Genomic DNA, 7,217 nt, shown 5'->3' on the forward strand with positions numbered 1-7,217 from the left:
TCTTTATGCAAACCCCAATTGAATGCAGAAGTGCCCTCTGCTGTCTGATGTCTGAACAGCTATAATGACAGAATCATAAACCTTTCAAATACTTTTATTCCCATCTGAGGATATGCAGACAAATAGATGGGGAGTATGACCAGAAAGAAAATGTATAAAGACATGTCTAAATTAGCATTTAATGGTACAAGAGACCATGTTTTATATTAGTACAAATAAAAAAACAAAGTGTAAATGCAGAATGTTTAGTACAAACTTATTTTGACAATGATTTAAACAATTATTTAAAAAACTATATTCTCCACAGATTAACCATAAATATAACAGTTGTTATAAAATACTATATGTTCCCTTTGCATACACTTGATATAATAATATAAAAATACATGAAAAACAAAATTATATATATATATATATATATATCTGTAAATGTATGAGACCTGGCAAAAAAAAAAAAAAAAGAGCAGCAAGTAAAATATGTCAGTGTAACATGTAGTACATAGTAAATGTAAACCAATTTTAATTCACTGAGCTTATAACTAACGGTATTAAGCTGCATACAGATAACTGCCAGCTTATAGTGGTTATAATATTTAATAACAATAAACCAGAGTTTCTACAGGTTTAACGAAGGTAAATGAAAGATTTTTAAAGAACACTTAAAGAAAATATATGGAATAAATTGAAAATTGGAGCTGTTTTAGCAACACTTCAACTGACCGTCATTATAATGTAACCCCCACCCCCACTAAAATATGGAAATAACTTACTGTACCTTCTCATCATGCTGCAAAACTGTTCTTTTTTTTCAATTGATGCAACATTTATTTCCATGACTTCATGAACTCAAGGTCTGCTCTGATCTAAGGCCTTAAATGGTGCACGGAGCTGAATTAAAAATCTTTAAGACCTGCAGAAGCCTAGCAAAATGAAAATATTTACCAGCTTTATCCCAAATAAATTCTAGTATTAAAAATGTACCTGTCTTCTCGCCCCTCCTAATCGAGGACTTGTACTCTGCATTGTTTTGAGGTCTGGTATTGGAGTTGAGGTATGACATGGGTTCCTGTTCAACAGCTGTTTGGCAGACAGGTGCAGTGCAGCTCCATTCATAATGGGACTGATCACAGCTATACTCTCTTTCTCTAATGTAGCATCACTGACACTATAAGAAGAATGGGGTTCTGCACTGAAGTAAACAGTGCTACTGCAGTCTGCAGGGCAGGTGTTATACCCTGCACCCTTCTCTAGAGACTGTTGTCTCACTTCAGCAACAGATAATCCTTCACGGTTTTCAGCTGGACTACTTTTAGATTGTTCACCTGCTTCCATGTTTGGCTGGTTACAAGCATCCCCTCCAGAGTCTATGTTGGGTGCATCATCATTGTCCAGGATGACTGAAAGCCCTCGGTCTCCATACATGCAGCTGATCTTGACTGTGTTTCCAGTTTTGAGAGCCAGACGTATTAACATATGATGATGGTGCCAGTCGCCCTCTAGAGGCTGAACAAAAGATCCTCCTCCTGCCTGAGTGTCAGGAGCAAAACCAGTCACTGAGAAAGTGCCATGGTGGTGTGTGGAGGATTCGAGTGTTGTGTCCTTGCAGTCCACATCGGTTGTTCTGTCAATAGTTGTCAGACTCATTTGGAGTCTGAGACTCTGGAGGATTTCCGTAGATTTTGGATGAAGAAATCGGTAGTACAGAACAACAAAAATCACACCTAGAAAACAGCAAACAGAGCAAACTATATTTGTAATGTTAAAAAAAACATATCAGAAAACTGACCCTCATTTTTGGGTGAACTATCCCTTTAAATTAGTACATCTCAGATTGAATATCAATTTTTCATATGTTACAATATAATCAGTGCTGGATAGATTACTGATTCCAAATGACATGATTATCAAGATCAGGCATTTTAATATTAGAGCATTCTTAATCTTTACCGATAAGGAAGCTGCATAAGACGTTCAGAGGAACACTCAAGCTGTCCCACGAAATCCCGCTGAGCGAGTCTGATGCCAAAAGCAGAAGGAATGTGTTCTCCAGCAGCATTAACTACAACACAGATAAAAAAACCTGGATCAGTGATCTCTGAAATCAGTAGACAGAAATAAAAAAATTAAATCATTATCATCCACAAGTCTCCAAATGTAGTACTAAAATCATTTAAACTAAAAGTGAAATACAAATAAAATCTAAAAGGTAAATATGAATATTTAAATGTATATATATATATATATATATATATATATACAAACACACATTTAAATTTATTCATTTTTCAGACGCTTTTATCCAAAGCGACTTACAAATTGGATCAGTGGAAGCAATCAAAAACAACAAAAAGAGCAATGGTATATAAGTGCTATAACAAGTCTCAGTTAGGTTACACAGTACACATAGCATGGGATTTTAAATAATATAATAAATAAAAAGAAAACAGATAGAATAGAAAAAGAATAGAGCAAGCTAGTGTTAGAGGTCTTTATATGTTTAATAAATATATATGTATACACACACACACACACACACACACACATAAATGCATAATAAATGACAATAAAATAGAATACAAAAAGATTAGAAATAGAACAGAATTAGAATAGTGAGTGTTAAAGTAAGAGGGTCAAATAAAGATGGAAGAGATGTGTTTTAAGCCAATTCTTGAAGATGTCTAAGGACTCAGCTGCTCGGATTGAGTTGGGAAGGTCATTCCACCAGGAGGGAACATTTAATTTAAAAGTCCGTAAAAGTGACTTTGTGCCTCTTTGGGATGGCACAATCAAGCGACGTTCAATTGCAGAACGCAAGCTTCTAAAGGCACATAAGTCTGAAGTAATGAATTTAGGTAAATGGGTGCAGAGCCAGTGGTAGTTTTGTAGGCAAGCATCAATGCTTTGAATTTTATGCGAGCAGCTACTGGCGGCCAGTGCAAATTGATAAATAGAGGTGTGACGTGTATTCTTTTTGGCTCATTAAAAATTAATCTTGCTGCCGCGTTCTGGATTAATTGTAAAGGTTTGATATAACTGACTGGAAGACCTGCCAGGAGAGCATTGCAATAGTCCAACCTGGACAGAACAAGAGCTTGAACTATGTATTTCATATTTAAATATTCATGTGTGCATTAAAGTCGATTAGTTTAATCACCTTTAATGCACGCATTTTAAACAGGTTATTGTACAGTAAATAAATCGCCATTCTAATCTAATGCGTTGCGGCACTGTAAGGTGCACACACAGGCTTCAGACAGTAGCCTCTACATCACGTTCAGATCACGGCATCGCGTGCACATAGAATCATTAATTTTCAACACTGTTCTGTGATTTCTGAGTAAAATAGCTTAGAAACTGAAAAGTTCTAGCATATATTTCTTAATAACTAAATACCACAGCTTCACTAGAGACACGCTGCAAGGGAGAATTAATTCACACACGCAATCGCTCACTAATTCATTCATATAAATGTAATCTTTACTGTGCTAAGTTATCTGCATCTAAAGAACTGATAAAAATGAGCTGCTATAGAAGCAATAGCCATGTGGGCAATGCTGTGTCATATGCCATAGCTGTGCACAAGGTGTTTGATTCTAAGTTCCAGGTTCAGGCTTGTTTGTTTCATTAATTGCATCATCATCAACTCGTTGAGGTCGACTCGACTTTCATCACATAAAAGCATAGATTGTAAAAGACTTTTAAAAAATCAAAAGTCATTCAACCCCTAATATACACATATAAATATAAATATATAAATACATTTTTAAATAATAAAAATAATATAAATGACAAAAACATAAAATTACTAAAACTTGAAAAACGCAAACAAAAGCTAATTCTAAATATTAATAAATACAAAAAAAGTATATAAATAATATGAAACAACATTGCAGTGCGGTGAGACCAACCAAATAGAATCCAGTCATGCGGTACCGAGAGGGCCCATCTTTAACGTTGAGGAAGAAGAAAATGTGAATTGCCCCAAAGATGAAGTTGAAGAGCCGCAAGGAAGCACGGTTAATGCAGATATCTGTCTGCTGGGACACTTGCCAGAATGTCATAATGAGCCAGTGGAAACCTGAGCAGGGATTTAAAGAGACAACCACAAAGCAGCCATTTATTAACAAGTCATCCTTTTCGAGTTGGGCAATGGCAAATTACTTAAAAAGCACTCAGGGCTGTCACGTGAGCTAACTGTGAAAGCTTTTGTGTGTGCAGAAAAAACACATAGCTTGACTCACCCACAACTCCACAGGACCACCAGTGAAACATACTGCAGAAGAACATGAGGCTGGCCACCCTGGCACCCAGCATGCCCCCTCTCCATATGAGCTGACACAGCATTGCAGCGGGAGTCATGTGCAAGTGACCGGGACGGAGCAGAAAGCATGAGCGGCTGTACAGGACCAGAAACCAGGACACATTCAGCAGGCTCAGCCCCACACATAAGACCACTGTAAAAAAGTTTAAAGAGAGCTATAGAAACTGATTCAAGGAACAGTTTACCTAAAAATATTTAAAAAAAAAAAAAATGCTTAAAATGTACTCTCGGACCATCCAAGATGTAGATTAGTTTGTTTCTTCATTGGAACAGATTTGGAGAAATTTAGTGTTACATCACTTGCTCACCAATAGGTCCTCTGCAGTGAATGGGTGCCATCAGAATGAGAGTCCAAAACAGCTGATAAATACATCATGATCATCCAAAGGACTCCAGTTTATCAATTAGCATCTTTTGAAGTGAAAAGCGTCATGTTTATAACAAACAAATCCATCATTAGGGTTTTTAACATTAAACAGCTACTTCTGGACAAAATACCAGTCATAATCTATGACAAAATACTTCCTTCAGTGAAAATGTCCATGCCGTTTTCCTCTCACATCATAACAATTCACCCAAAATATTTGTTTAGGACTGTTGTCGCTTGTGAGTGATATTTTATTTGCACAAATTTCTCTCCTGGTTCATACTTTTTCACTGGAGAAAGCAATATTACTGATAGAAGAGCCAGAACAAATTAATTCACAAGAAATAATTTGATGGACTGGTGTTGTGTGGATTATTGTGATGTTTTTATCAGCTGTTTGGACTCTCATTCTTGACGGCACCCATTCACTGCAGAGGATCTACTGACGTGATATAAAGCTGTAATTTACTTAAAATCTGTTTTCAAAAATTGCCAGGGGATGAGTAAAAGTTCAGCAAATTTTCATGTTTGAGTGAACATTAAGTATTGCACAACAAGAATGATTAATGCACAATCATGTCTTGTTTTATCATAACATTTACAAAAGCACAACAAATCTTTTTTTATTGGTCAGTGACTCATTCAATCATTGTCACTGACTCATTTACTATTTCCACAGAAAACTGTTGATGGATGTGACCTGGTTGATACCTGGTGGACAGAAAGCCAGGGTGAAGGGTGAAGAAACTGTAGGTCTGCAGTAGACTTTGAGGCAAGCTGAGTGTCAGGGCCTCGATCAGTAACAGAGCAGACACATCGGCCTGCTGCATTAGTAATGCACCAAACTTAACCTGCCCACCCCTGAGACTTCATGCAGCACCATAACCTGCCAAAAAAAAAAAATAAAAAAAAAATAAAAAATAGAAACAAACATCTCAGAAACAAGTAGCCTATTGTAAGATAAATAATATTGTTGGGTGAAACCTGATATGAACATGCACAGGTCACCACAATGAAAAAATTACACTAGAGTTTGAAAGAACTTTTTTTTTTATGTTTTTGATCAAAAATACAGTTCAAATTGTGAAAAATTATTACAATTTAAAATAAACATTTTCTAGTATTAGATGTAATGTATTCCTGTGATGGCAAAGCTGAATGTTCATCAGCCATCACAGAAATCATTCTAACATGCTGATTTGGTGCTCAAGAAAACATTTCTTTTTGATGTAGGTTAAAAAACAGCATTTATTTGGAAAATAAATGTATGCAACAATATAAAAGTCCTTACCATCCATCACCTTTGACCAATTTAAAGCACCCTTGCTGAAAAATAATAATTCTATCAAAACTTCTCAAAATGATTACTGACCCCAAACCTCTTTGAATTATAGTGTGCATTGTTATAAAGCTTGTTATAGGGCCTTTAAGATGTTTTACATTGTGACATTTTCATGATTTTGGAGTTAAATGTGACCTGGACATGTTCTCATGAATTCATTTATAACTCAATTAAAACAGTTCTAAATGCTAGAATGTTTTTTGACCTGTGATAGACGCCCAGATGCAGACAGTGCAGAAGCAGAAGTGAGGGCTTGGATCGATCTGCATCAGTGATGTACCACTTCAGACTGAGCAGCTGCACAAGTGTGACAGGCAGACACAGAGCCAGAGTCAGCCAGGCCAGCAGCTCCTCGCCCATCCAGAGGTAGTGAGTAAAGCACAGTGCAACTGATGATGACATAGTAAACAACAAATAAGTCAAACAGTCCATTTATAACAACAACACTGAACTGACTCGAGCTGAATAACGACACCATTGTCTTCTGTAGAGCTTATCATAGCTGATATGAACTTATTTCATTATTGATGAATATTTAAAAAAAATGCATGTCTTTTTAATTAACAACTGGTACACTATTATAATTTTAATAAGTCTTTCACTAACAAGTATAATGTGAATTTGAATGCACAAACTAATGATTTAACTATCTGTGAAGTAACTTGTCTTTTGGGGTTGCGGGTCTAATGTAAAGCATCTGTGTGACAGAACACGCCCCCTGCTCTCCATTCATGAAAAAGGCGCTCAAATGCTGTAAAACTATAGCAGAAATAAAGTGCAATAGCAAAACTGAACTCATAATACAACAAGAACAAATAGGCAAAACCCAAATTCACATGCCGATGCAGTTTCCAGAATATGTTCAGTAAGCACAGATAGCGGTTTGGGAAAGGAATGATTCATCGGAAATAACTTACGCGCCGCTTTCTCCAATAAAACAATGACTCCTGAAAAAGAGTAGAGGCAGACGTGACTCCATATGATCGCACTTCCCTTTCGATTCTGCATCGTTGCACTAAAAAGTGTTTTTTGTCAAAGTTTTGTGGTATTACTTCTGCAGCTTTGAAGGACAGTGAGCTTGCGCGCGAGCTGCGCTTTGTGTGTGACGTCTTTCTGATCGGGAATTGGAGGCTGCCGCTTAATGTGACGTCACGCACCGAAGAATCATATTGTATGTAACGTATGTA

General features: G+C 36.5%; 1 pseudogene; it reads right to left on the bottom strand.

Annotated features, from left to right (window-relative positions):
• Positions 1-79: 79 nt before the first annotated feature.
• On the bottom strand, positions 80-7,071 carry LOC113117381 (XK-related protein 5-like; annotated as a pseudogene).
• Between the last annotated feature and the right edge of the window lie 146 nt (positions 7,072-7,217).

The sequence above is a fragment of the Carassius auratus genome, chromosome 17, assembly GCF_003368295.1.
Source record: "Carassius auratus strain Wakin chromosome 17, ASM336829v1, whole genome shotgun sequence".
In the NCBI taxonomy this organism is placed as follows: Eukaryota; Metazoa; Chordata; class Actinopteri; order Cypriniformes; family Cyprinidae; genus Carassius; species Carassius auratus.